The 12,832-nt window shown below is 43.4% G+C and overlaps 1 protein-coding gene across 3 annotated transcripts in view; it reads right to left on the minus strand.

The window, feature by feature from the left end:
• Positions 1-12,832, minus strand: part of LOC147121518 (pleckstrin homology domain-containing family G member 1-like) — a 276,360-nt gene that overhangs the window by 189,297 nt on the left and 74,231 nt on the right. Inside the window, exon 1 of one of the 3 annotated variants that reach the window (XM_085981839.1) lies at positions 7,765-7,838. The exons of 1 other annotated variant lie outside the window; for it this stretch is intronic. The gene's annotated coding sequence lies outside the window, so the exon portion shown is untranslated. Of the gene's footprint in view, positions 1-7,559; positions 7,666-7,764; positions 7,839-12,832 lie in introns of those variants that run through there. One more of the 3 variants, XM_085981838.1, reaches the window with a different exon arrangement.

Here is a 12,832-nt window from a genome sequence, read left to right on the forward strand (position 1 = left end):
CCCATATCTTGATGGGCCCCATCCTGTACTTGTAATCCATTGAATATGTATGCTGTTCCTCTGAGTTTCGGTTCCCAGATACTGGCTTTCGCGGGCTCACTGTCTTCAATCCACAAGCCTGTCTGGCTTGCAGTAACAGAAATAAAATGGTTCAGAAACTGATCACGGGGCCTGGCGGCCATTTTGTATGCCCTTTTATCAAAGGTTTTTCTGTGCAAGCTTACTTTGGTCAATAAACAGTCTTATTTTATCCAGTTTTCTTGCGTGATTTTTGCTGAAAATTGCGAATCTTACAGGTTGCTGCTCGTAAGGAGGCAACCATGAGTGCCTGGATGGGCCCTTCAGGGCATTCCAAGAGAGGCAGAGGGAAGCTGTAGGCTTATCCAAGAGGGAGTCAAGCCTGGGATGACAGCAGGAGAGTAGAAAGGTCAAGGAGTGCTGAAGGGTTGGGGTAGGGACTTGGGAGTGCAGAGTACCCGAGAGGGGAGAAACGTGCAGTAAGGCATCAAATGCAAGAAGGGGTTCTAAGCAGGCAGACACCCAACAGCAAGTGCTCATTCTGCCTCTGAAAGTAGTAACCACAGAACTGAACATTAGCAAGCTCAGCATCCCGCAGGGAAAACACACATTTCACATTTGTGGCTGACTCGACGCACCACCCTGTGGGATGCCAAGACAGAGGCAGTGATCCAATCAGTTTCACAACTTGTTACAAAGAAGGTGGGTGTCATCCAGCTGAAGGCTTTGGTCTAGCCGCAATGCACGCAAGGCATTAGACATCTGCAGTCATACCAGAACACTGAGTCAGCAGGACATTGTAGCTCCTGTCCGGTCATGTTCTTCATTTCTTTGCCTGCACTTTCGCTCACCAGTCACAACAGGACACCCGCACACTTCAGTGGAGAAAAACCACACATGGTTCACTTCAAAAAGAACCAGTTTCCCCCACCCTCCCGTTATCAAGCTTCACTGTTTATTTCATTTAAATACAGCAAGTAAGGATGCTCACAATTACAGGAATTGCTACACAAAACAAACCAAGGTCCATCTAGTTCACCTACCACCATCCTGGTAGTCACATGATACAACGATGAAGTTGTTGACTAATCATAGTAATCAGTCTCGGTCAATGAGTCTACAACAGACTCAGACACGAGGCGAGGAAATCCCCAATGGCGGAGAGCTTTGGGAACCTTACGTCCACAGTCACCTGTTCTTCCCAAGCATGGAACACTTACCACATATGTCTCAAATTACTCATGTACTATACCCCAATATATTATTTTAAAATGAATTCAATTTGCAATTGAATGAATCAATACCAACTGCTTTCACAGTCTCCCTAAGGAGTCTGTTCCATAGGTTGATCATTCGCTCACTGAAAATGGTTTCCCAGATTAGTTTGGATTTTACTTCCCTTCAAGTGCAGGCTGTGTTCTCTGGTTCTATTGTTTTGGATCAGGTGAAATAACTTGTCATGATCTACATTATCTAGTCCCTTTAGAAACACAAGATGCCCCTTACGTTTGTGGTCTTGCCACAAGGGTGCCTCCAAGGTCATCGAGCCTCCAACTTCCTACCTCTATGATAGTGAGGTCCAACTGCAAACTCTTTGTTCTTCCCCCAAGAGATCTTGTTTTCAGAAAAGGGGCCAAATGTGAAGGAGACAGGTGCATGGTCTTAAGTCACCATTTGACAGTAATGTCCTCCTTATCTCCTATGTCAACCAAAACAATTGTCCATTCAAGAAGAGGGTATAGTAGTGCAGTGGTTATGTTACTGGACTAGTAAATCAGAAGCCTGGATTAATATTCTAGAGTTCAAATCCAAACAATTCACTTCAAATAAAAATAAAAAGCTGGCATCAGTAAAAGTGACCGAAGCGCTATTGGATTGTGGTAAAAACAAACGTCCTTCAGGAAAACCTGCCATCTTTACTCAGTCTGGCCTTTGTGACTCCAGTCCCACACCAACGTATTTGACTCTTAACTGCCCTCTGAAGTGGCCGTTTTTTGGATGAGACATTAAGCTGAGGCCCCATCTGCCTGCTCAGTGAAACCAAGAGACCCAAAGAGGTGGGAGTTCCTCTGGCACCTAGGCTAACATTTCCCATTCACCAACTGTATCAGTAGGTTATCTAGCCATTTATTAATTTACAGTTTGAAACATGCTGCAGATACATAGAAGTTACGACGAGAATCAGGCCATTTGGCCCAACCAGTCCGTGTCGGCATTTTCCTTCCACGCGAGCAAATAGTTCCAATCACATTTACCTTCCCTGCTCCCATATCCCTTCATCCACCGATCCAATCTAATCTTGAATATTGACCTCATTTCTGCCTTAACCACCAACAGCCTCACAACTATGGGTGAAGAAGTTTCTTCTGCCCTCTGTTCTAAATCTCTCCAATTTAATCTTGTATCTATGGCCCCTCGTTCTTCACCCCACAACTACTGGAAACAATCTGCTTCTATCTACCCTGTCCCTTCTTTCCATAATGTTAAACACTATTATATTACCCCAGAATCTGTATAACTAATGAAAAAAAAACTCCAAGTATTTCTTTGTATTTCATATACCAGGCAGTAATTCGGTTAGGAAGTCATTGTAAAAAAATGAGGCCTTCACTTTTCAATATTCCAAGTCAAGTACTAAAGACATATTCAGCACTACATCTGGAAACTATTTACATTTGTGCCCTCCAGCATTGGAACCCTCATACTGAGGAAGACACAACCAAGGGAATAATGAGACTGGCCAAAATAAGAGTGAGAAGCAACCCTTCAATACAAGAATCAGACACACTTGAAATGAAATCAATATACACACTATCTACAGGCTACTCATGGGTAATATACAGTACTTAGCCTACAATAAGAGAGCCAGTTTATAATTTGTAAGCATGCTCAGTACTTATCTAAATGTAGATGAATAGTGGTATACACTTACTGACCAAGTGGTTACGTTACTGGTCTAGTAATCCAGAGGCCTGGACGAATAACCAGACAAGAATTTAAATCCCACCATGACAGTTGGAGAAATTTAATTCATTAAAAAAAATAAAAAAAATCTGGAAATAAATATCAATAAAAGTGACCATGAAGCTGTTGGATTGTCAGAAACCTGCTGTCCTTTGACTCCAGTCCCACACCAACATGGTTGACTCTTAACTGCTCTCTGAAGTGGGCCTAGCAAGTCACTCAGTTGTATCAAACTGCTACTGCAACAGTTCAAGAAGGAACTTCACCATCACCTTCTCAGGGCAACTAGGGACAGGCAATAAATGCCAGCCTTGCCAGCAAAGTCCACATCCCAACAAGGATTTTTTGTTTTTTTAAATGGCCAGAAGGTGCCTTCATACACCCGCCTAGCAACCAACTATATTATAACACAAGGGAGAATCATACAGCAAAGGAAAAAGAGGGAGTAAAAAGGAGGAGAGGACGGGACACTTTTTGTTAAAATGGATGAAATGTGACAGGAGCCCAGAGACTGAACCTAATGGAACAAACTGATGGGAAGAGGTCTCCATCCTTAATCCACATCGTCAGTAACCATAGTCAAATCACACATGGCTGAACATTAGAACTACAAATAGTGCACAAAAACAGAAGCTTAACTCCTGCCCCCACCCCCCCAACCATTGGCCGCCCCCCCCCCCCCCAACCATTGACCACCCAACACGCCCACCCTCACGGTGCACACACTTCCCACGCCAATTTTAAAGTGAACACACGGTTACCCGTTTGGATGAATTTTGTCCATCAGTCAAACAGTCTTCATCACCCCCACATCTCCAATATTTTAATAACTAATAAACAAAAATATTCAAAGAAAACAAAAATTAAACAATTCTTTTAATGCCCCTATGATTTTTCTCCCTGGTTGTGCGCAGCAGTGTCCAGCAGATTAGTCTTCAATTCCTGGAGACTCGAGGACAATCCTGGAGTGTTGGCAAACCTAATTGGACTGGAAGCACTGCTCAATAGCAAAAAACAGGTTGTTTTGGGAAAGGTTTGCATGTTAAAAGACTATTGTTGTCTTAGCAACAAATCATTCCAGGAACACTGACAACAGGAGATATCAAAGGGGATTTCCATTTACTGATGGCTCAACCGCATTCACCCAAAAGTACCAAGGATGCTTAATTGGCCTCTTGTATCATCATTTACTTTTAACCAATTGTTTAGTTACTTTGGCTGCTGGGATTACTTGGCTACATTCGGACTGCCTTTACTTGCTGGGCACTTTGTGTACAGCTGCCCTTAAATCAAACGACGTCTGTTGGCACACAAGAATAAAAAAAAGTTTTCTAACATTTTAAGTGCCACTTTAACAGTTTTATTATGACAGCAAGCAAACTTCAAACAGTTTGGTTTAAATTAAGACTTACTGTATTTGGAGAAGCTGCAATGGAACAAATCAATCAAATTTTCTCCCGAAAGTGTGCACACTTGAATAAAGCAACGAGTCAGACACACCTCCGAGCTGTAGCTCACAATACAGATCAGTTTTACAGACCTGTCCACAGATTGATTTAAAATATATATATAATAACTATAAAGCGGTTTTAAACAGAATCAGCTAACGATAGATCTGTTCGTCATCCATCCTCACATGATGTTGCCACCCACAGCTTGAGCCCCGCTTACAATCTCAACAAAAACAAGTATTTATATAGCACCTTTAACGTAGTAAAATGTCCCAAGGCGCTTCACAGGAGTATTATAAGACGAAAAAAGTTTTTGACACTGAGCCACATAAGGAGAAATTAGGGCAGGTGACCAAAAGCTTGGTCAAAGAGGTAGGATTTAAGGAGCGTCTTAAAGGAGGAAAGAGAGGCGGAGAGGTTTAGGCAGGGAATTGCAGAGCTTAGGGCCTAGGCAACAGAAGACACGACCACCAATGGTGGAGCAATTATAAATCAGGGATGCTCAAGAGGGCAGAATTAGAGGAGCGCCGATATCTTTGGGGGGTTGTGGGGCTGGAGGAGATTACAGGGACAGGGCGAGGCCATGGAGGGATATGAAAATTTTGAAATCGAGGCATTGCTTAACCAGGAGCCAATGTCGGTCAGCGAGCACAAGGGTGATTGAACGGGACTTGGTTCGAGTTAGGACACGAGCAGCCAAGTTTTGGATGACCTCAAGTTTACGTAAGGTAGAACGTGGGAGGCCAGCCAGGAGCGCGTTGGAATAGTCAAGTCTAGAGGTAACAAAGGCATGGATGAGGGTTTCAGCAGCGGATGAGCTGAGGCAAGGGCGGAGACAGGCGACGTTACGGAGGTGGAAATAGGCGGTCTTTGTTATGTCGCAGATATGAGGTCGGAAGCTCATTTCAGGGTCAAATATGACACCAAAGTTGTGAACAGTGTGGTTCAGCCTCAGACAGATGTTAGGGAGAGGTACAGAGTCAGCAGCTAGGGAACAGAGTTTGTGGCGGGGATGGGAAAAAATGGCTTCGGTCTTCCCAATATTCAGAACTGGATGCCGGACAAGCAGTCTGACAATTTAGAGATCGTGGAGGGGTCGAGAGAAGTGGTAGTGAGGTAGAGCTGGGTGTCATCAGTGTACATGTGGAAACTGATGCTGTGTTTTCGGATGATGTCGCCAAGGGGTAGCATGTAGATGAGAAATAGGAGGGGGCCAAGAATAGATCCTTGGGGGGACACCAGAGCTGACAATGTGGGAGCGGGAAGAGAAGACATTGCAGGTGATTCTCTGGCTATGATCAGATAGATAAGAATGGAACCAGGCGAGTGCAGTCCCACCCAGCTGGACGACAGTGGAGAGGCGTTGGAGAAGGATGGAGTGGTTAACCATGTCAAAGGCTGCAGATAAGTCAAGCAGGATGAGGAGGGATAGTTTATCTTTGTCACAGTCACAAAGAATGCCTTTTGTGACTTATGAGTGCCATTTCAGTACTGTGGTAGGGGCAGAAACTCGATTGGAGGGATTCAAACATGGAGTTGTGGGAAAGATGTGCACGGTATTGGGAGGCAACAACACAGTCAAGGACTTGAGAGGAAAGGGAGGTTGGAGATGGAGTGGCAGATTGCAAGGACAGAGGGGTCAAGGGTTGTTTTTTTTTTTTTGGAAGAGGGATATGGCAGATTTGAGGGAGAGGGGGACAGTACCCAAGAGAGAGAATTGTTAACCATGTCAGCTAACACAGGAGCCAGAAAAGAAAGCTGAGTGGTCAGCAGTTTGGTGGGAATAGGGTTGAGGGAGCAGGAAGTGGGTCTCATGGACAAGATGAGCACAGAGAGGCCATGAGGGGAGATTGGAGAGAAACTGGAGAAAGATGCAAGTTTAGGGCTAGGGCAGGGAGATCTTTAGAGGAAGCTTGGCCCAGTGGGCTAGGGGAAGGAAGTGGCAGAGGCAGCTAAATGGATGGTCTCAATCTTAGAGACAAAAGAAGTCTACGAGCTCCTCACACTTGTTGTCAGAGGCAAGGGTGGAGGAGACAGGGGAAGAAGGGTTTAAGACAGTTAGCAGTGGAGAATAGAAGCCGGAGTTTACCTTTGCATTCCAGAATGATTCTGGAATAGTGAACAATTTTGGCAGAAGAGAGTAGGACCCAATAATGCTTTATGTTGTCCAACCAGATCTGGCAGGGAATGGCTAAACTAGTTGTCCGCCAGAACTGTTGAAGTCAGCGTCCCTTGGACTTAAGGGAGCAAAGATGAGGGCCGTACCGGGTTTTGGGGGGGGGGGGAAAAGAGGGAAAGGTGTGGGTGGCGAGCGATACGAGGAAGTGATCAGAGATGGCCTTATCTGCGATTGACATAATTGGGGTAGGCAAGGCCAAGGGGGTGGCTGTGAAATGGGTTTGGGAGTTCACACGGAGGGGGGAGAGATTAAAGGAAGGATAGGCGGCTAGTGAACTGCAAGGAGAGAGAGCGCATGATGTATTGAGATGGAGGTTGAAATCACCGAGGATGAGAAGTCGCTTGGTGAAGCGGCTGAGGGAGAAAAGCAGTGAAGATATCCCAGTAATAACATTTTTATGGTACATAGGTGGGTGGTAGAGAACGAGAATTTTAAATGGGAGGCAAGGGGAGTGGAATAAGGCGAGATGCTCAAAAAGGAGAAAGTGCTGGAGGAGTAGGGGGACAGACCAAGGCGTGATATGGTGATAAGAGCCACACCACCCTCCACGGCGTGGTCTAGGCAGGGCAAGTGGGGAAGGTATAGCCAGATGGGAGGCTTCATTTACGGGTAAGGTGTAATCACCCCCCCCCCAGCCAAATCTTGAGTAAGAAATACAGTGGTCAGCTATCTATATAATTAAAAGGCAAATAAACAGAAAGTTCCAAAAGTAACTTAAAACACCGTACTAATTCTGATACAATACACAACCATCTTTGCGCACTTAAATAAGGATAATCCACCACCCAGCAGCCAGACCCTCTCCTCTCCCCACACATACACACAAATAAGGATTGCCCACCACTACAAAACAACCCCCCCCCCACACACACTTAAATAAGGACTACCTATGACCCAGCAGTCTCTTTCCCCTCCTCCCATCCCACTCCCAGTAGTTTCACACTTACATAAGGATTACCCACCACCTGCAGACATCTCCATTTGTTCTATCCATTAGAACAAGGCTCACTGAAGTAACCCTACCCTTGGAAATCACTGAGGCCCATTTAAGATACAAGCATCAATTAACTCAGTCAGCAAGGGCACCTTCAAGCATGTTTTTCTGGAACTAATGAAAAGTTTGCAAAGGAAAAAGAGAGAAAAGAAAACCACCTCAGGCACATCCCTGATGAAGCTTAAATCTTGAAAACTGTTTACTTTCCAACAGTTCCCAATTGAGGTTGAATCCAAGCCTCCAGCTAAAGAAATCTCAACCTCCCTATATCTACTTTAATTCTGGTTTGTCCTAATACAGACAATTTTGCTCTCACTGATTTTTGGGTGTCAGATGGAGTGGGGGAGGAGCAATAATTAACTGATAATTATTTTTAATCAGGTGCAGCTGTAAAAAATCAAAGAGTCAAACATTGTCAATTACAGGAGCGTTACTGCTCCTTCTGACTGATCGTCTACTGCTCAAGTTAGTTAAGTTCATTATTCTTTAATAAATCTTTTATAAATTTATAAACTGAGAATGGAGATGATGGCAACCCAGGGAAACAGCACATAGGAATTGCTAGATGAAAACAGACCACGGTCCATTTACAACAACAACTTGGCATTTATATAGCATCTTTAATGTAGTAAAACATCCCAAGACGCTTCACAGGAGTGTAATTAGACAAAATTTGTCGCCAAGCCAAAAAAGGAGATATTAGGAAAGGTGATCAAAAGCTTAGTCAAAGAGGTAAGTTTTAAGCCTCGTCTTAAAGAAGGAGAGAGAGAGAGAGAGAGAGGTGGAGAGATTTAGGGAGAGAATTCCAGAGCTTGGGGCCCAGACAGCTGAAGGCCCGGCCACAATGGCGGGGTGAAGAATGTGGGGGATTCGCAAGAGGCCAAAGTTGGAAGAACAGAGAGTTTTTGGAGGACTATAAGAGGTTACAGAGATAGGGAGCAGTGAGGCCATGGAGGGATTTGAATATGAGGATAAGAATTTTAAAATTGAGGCATTGGTGGACCTAGTTCACCGTCTACCATCCTGGTAGTCACATGACACAAAAATAATGGCGTTGTTGACTAAGCATGGCAATCAATCTCTATCAATTAGCCTACAACAGACCCAGACACGAGGTGAGGAAAACTCCAGTGGTGGAGAGCTTTGGGAACCATAGGTCCAGTCACCTGTTTCTCTCAATCATGGAACACTTCCACATGTCATATCTCAAATTACTCATGTACTGTATCCCAAAAGGTTATTTTCTGTAAGAAATCTATCTAATTTGCAATTGACTAAATCAACACTTTCTGCTTCCACTGACTCCCTAAGGAGTCTGTTCCATAGATTGAATTTACCCCCTCCCCCTTCAAACGCAGGCTGTGTCCTCTGGTTCTGCTCTTCTGGACAACTTGTCATGGTCTACATTATCTAGTCATAGGCATAGAGTCATAATGGCACAGAAGGAGGCTATTCGGCCCATCAAGTCCATGCCGGCTCTCTGTAGAGCAATCCAGTCAGTCCCATTCCCCCGCTCTATCCCCGTAGCCCTGCAAGTTTAGTTCCCTCAAGTGCCTATCCAGTCTCCCCTTGAAAACATTGAGTGTCTCCGCTTTCACCACTTCCGTCGGCAGCGAGTTCCAGGTCCTCACCACTGGCTGTGTAAAAAAGTTTTTCCTCAGATCCCCCCTGTATCTTTTGCCCAAAACCTTAAATCTGTGTCCCCTAGTCCTTGTACCATCAACTAGTGGGAACAGCCTTTCCCCGTCTAACCTATCCAAACCCATCATAATCTTGTACACCTCTATCAAATCACCCCTCAACCTCCTTTGCTCTAATGAAAACAAATCCAACTTCTCCAACCTGTCCTTGTAGCTAAGATCTCCCATCCCCGGAACCATTCTGGTAAATCTCCTCTGCACCCTCTCAAGTGCCTTCACATCCTTCCTAAAGTGTGGTGACCAGTCCTTTTAGAATCCTAAAAACTGCAATCATATCACCTCTCAGACTTCTTTTTCCAATGAGAACATGCCCAATTTACATAATCGCTCCTCATTATCCAATCCCTCTGTCCCCTCAATCATTCTGGTTGCCCACTTCTGTATCCATTCAATAGCTGCAATATCCTTTCTGTACTGCGGCGACCAGAACTGTACACAGTATTCTAAGTGCAGTTGCACCAATGATTTATAAAGTGGCAGAACTACCTCACTATTTTGGCTCAATATTAACCTTTTAATACATCACAACATCTGATTTGCTTTACTCATTGCCATTGAGCATTGTTGCGATAGCTTCAATTTATTGTCGATCAGGACCTCCAGATCTCTTTCATTTTCCATGCATATTATTTTCTCTCCATTTAAGTAATAGTCCCTTCCTGGATTATTTTAAATTTCCCTGTGAAGCACTTTGCATTTCTCTACATTGAATTTCATCTGCCACCTGTCTGCCCAATTCCCAGGTACATTCAAATCCTCCTGTAGCTTAATCCTGTTCAGCTTTGGAGTCTATTAGCTTTGTATCATTGTGCTTATGACTCCTAGCTCCAGATCATTCACAAAGATATTGAACAAAAGAGGTCTCAAAACTGACCTCTGTGGGACCCCACTGGTAACATTCTCCCAGGCTGTTGACAGTCCCTGTACCATCACCCTCTGGATTCTATCAGTCAACCAATTACATATCCATTGTAAAATATTTCCACTGATTCCCACTTTCTTTCTTTACAGTACCAGCCTTTCCAGAGGAACTGTACCTTACTCAAATCCAAGTACACCACATCCATTGCCTTATCCCTATCAAGCTCCTTTGCCACACCCTCAAAGAAAACCAGTAAATTAGATTGACCAGACCTCCCATTCATGAACCGACAATGACTCTCTTTTACGATTTTATTTCTATCTAGATGCTCTTACCTTTAATAAGGGTTTCAATAACTTTACCCACAATGGACGTCAAATTCAGTGGTCTGTAGTTTCCTGGGTAACTTTTGCTACCTTTTTTAAAAATAGGAGTAACATTGCCTTTCTCCAGTCACCAGGCACCTCTCCAGTATTCAGTCATTTCCAGAAGAATTTGTGCCAGAGTTCCTGCAATTTCCTTCCTTATTTCCTCACGAATCCTCGGATGATCCTTATCCGGCCCCTGAGATTTGTTTACCCAAAGTTTGCACAGCTGTTCAGCAACCGTGCTGGTATTAATGTGAATAGTGTCGCAACTTACCTCTGCAACACCCTCTAGTTCCCTTTACAGATCAAATAAGTTACCTGCCTCCTCCTTGGTAAAAGCTAAGATAAAACATTTATTTAGCACTTTTGCAACCTGTGCAGCATCAGTTGTTATGCCCTTACCCAATCCTACTTTCAGTGGCCCAACTCCATTCCTCGTTTTTTTCCCCCCTTAATATAACTACAACATTTTTTATTATTATCCTTCATTTCTCCAACCATATTCAATTCAATTTTTTTTCTTTGCCAAATTATGCCCTTTTTATACTCCTGACATGTCTTTTGGTATTGAATCCGTCTTAATTCTGTGCCATTTTCCTTTGTGGCCTTAAATGCTTTGTTTTCTGCTTTACAAGTTGCTTGGTAGTCCCAGGAGTGCCTTTAAGCTTGGTACTCTGCTTTGCATGGGTACACATTGGTCCATTGCATTCAAAATCACCTCCTTGAGGGAACTCCACAGTTCCTCCACTCTCTTAATCATATTTAAATCTCCAGGCCCACTCTGACAAGACTTCTCAAGCACATAAAGTTGGTCCTCTTAAAATTTGGGCATTTTGTTTGGGTATTAGTAGCCGCTTGAATTCTTAGAATGACAAATGTAATTACATTATGATCACTGGTACTTAAAACCTCACCCATCTTTGTGTTGGAGATTTCATTGTCTCTATTACTCATAATCAAGACGGGATGTTTTCTCCCCTTGGTGAGTCTTTTACAAACTGAGTCATAAAACAGGCTTCCATTAACTCTAGAAATCCCTTCCCCGGCTTACCAGTGAAGATGAAAGAAAGAAAGGAAGGAAGAAGGAAAGAAAAGAACTGGTCTGGGTATACAACTTTAAAAGGGCCAACCTCAAGGCATTAATGGAGGAGCTTAAACAGATTGATAGTAATACCTAAGAAAACTTCATGTTGAATAGCTTTGAGGACATAGGGTTTAGCATGCAGGATGCCTACTATGAACTAATAAGAACAGACAAAACAAATGTGATCCTAAATGAATGAATTAGAAACACAATGTGAAATGAGTAAGAAAAAGAAACGCGCAAAATGTGTGAGAGAGGTGCGGGGAGCCTCTTGGGAACAATTCAGGAAACTCCAAAAAGTGTAAAAGAGACAGTCATGGGGTCAAGAGGGAACTCAAAACAAGGACATCTGTAGCACAGAAACACCCCAGTAAGAAATTGTTCCAATATTATTATTATTATTATCTGGTTGACAACCAGAGGACAATGTTGTACTTGCATCGTGAGCAAGGCCACATTTATTGCCCATCCCTAATAATTGTTCTACAACCGAACAGCTTGTTAGGCCACTTCGGAGAGCATTAAGAGTCAACCTGACAGTCTGCGATTGGAGTCACGTGTAGGCCAGGCCGGGTAGGTGTGGCAGGTTCCCTTCCCTGAAGGGCATTAGTGAACCAGTTGGGGGTTTATGACAATCCAACAGATTTTGTAGACATTTTTGTTCGTGCTACATTTATTCCATTCAATTTCACTGTGCTACATTATTCTATGATTCTAGTACCACAGGCACCACACTGCTGTACCTGACACATTCACATCTCTCACATTTATGGTTTGGAGTAATGCAAACACTTTTACTACTGAAATTAAAAGCTGGAAATAGACAGCCCGTCAGTCAGTATCTGTAAAGAGAAAAATCAGGTTAATGTTTCAACTGGGTAACAAACTCTCCATTGGAACTCCAATGAAGGATTAGATAACCCTAAGATCCATTCCTAACCCATCTTTTGTCTTTACAGAAGCTGACTGACCTGCTGTGTATTTCCAGCTCTTTCAGATTTCCACCATTTGCATTTTGCTCCTTTTTATTTTATTTTTAACACTGCAGCCTGCAGCAGAATCAGAAAATCTCTTTGATTTGATAGTAAAGATTAATTTATTGACATTTTTTGCTGTGGCAGTTTTATTATTCAGGCCCCAATGGAAAATGCAAAAATAGAGGCCGATGCATTATTAATCCATATTGCTTGTGACAGCATGTTTTATTGTACA

Source organism: Somniosus microcephalus, chromosome 3 (assembly GCF_052327205.1).
Source record: "Somniosus microcephalus isolate GS21.2 chromosome 3, FLI_Smic_1.0, whole genome shotgun sequence".
Lineage (NCBI taxonomy): Eukaryota > Metazoa > Chordata > Chondrichthyes > Squaliformes > Somniosidae > Somniosus > Somniosus microcephalus.